The sequence below is a fragment of the Mastomys coucha genome, unplaced genomic scaffold, assembly GCF_008632895.1.
Source record: "Mastomys coucha isolate ucsf_1 unplaced genomic scaffold, UCSF_Mcou_1 pScaffold22, whole genome shotgun sequence".
Lineage (NCBI taxonomy): Eukaryota > Metazoa > Chordata > Mammalia > Rodentia > Muridae > Mastomys > Mastomys coucha.
In genome coordinates, this window is record NW_022196905.1 from 46,975,726 (window position 1) to 46,976,748 (window position 1,023).

The following is a 1,023-nucleotide window of genomic DNA, read 5'->3' on the forward strand; positions in this document are numbered from 1 at the left end:
ACACACTGGTGATGTCTTTAGAAGAAGGTCTCTCTAGAAGAGATCTAGAGCTGGCTCTCAGCAGCCTGGTGGTAGGCTGCCGGATCCCGCCAGCGCCAGGCTCGGCTGCTCCGGAGTGCTTGGCGATGAAGGACTGCACGGCTGACTCTAGCGCTCCCTGTGCGCTCTTCTCTGGACTCTTACTGTGTTTCTTTTCTTGGTAAGGATAGCAGTCAGCTGGGCAGTGGTGGCACACGCCTTTAATCCCAGCGCTTGGGAGGTGGAGGCAGGTGGATTTCTGAGTTCGAGGCCAGCCTGGTCTACAGAGTGAGTTCCAGGATAGCCAGGGCTATACAGAGAAACCCTGTCTCAAAAAAAAAAAAAATTAGAATAGCAGTCGGTCTGATGGATGTCTGCCTGAACCAAATACTCCCTTATCTTACTTAACATGATTCTACTTGCAAAGACCTGATTTCCAAATAAGATCACATTTATGGGACCTTCAAGCTCCAGTTTCAGGATACCTTGTTTAGGGGACACAGACCCATGTGCCATATCCCTATTGGTTCAGTTGTTAAATGCACAAAGTGACAGAGCATGTAGTGTGTTGCTAGGGATGTGGCTCTTCCTTTGTATGGCTACCGCTCACATCCAAGTCATCTTGAACTCACAAGTGGGGTCTGGGACTCTCTCCATTTCATAAATGAAGAGACAGATGACACAGAGGAAGGAGAGAGAAAACTTAAGGTGTTTACTTAAAGTCACATACAGCTACTGACAACAGACCTGAGGTGTGCACATAAGTAAATGTCAGGTCTCCGGGGGCTTCACCAGGATACCCTGTATATGTGGAGGGCAGATGGAAAAAGAATTCCAAAGTCCTGTGCCATTGGTAGCTTTGGATCTACTGAGACCAGAGCACTGTGAAACAGCTCAGGTTTCCACCATGGAAGACTCTGAGCTCCAAGCTCCATGTCTCAGCTTGATTCCTTTCCTTCAATGAGTGTTGTTTTCTGAGTCATCCATCTCTTCATATGTAAGAAA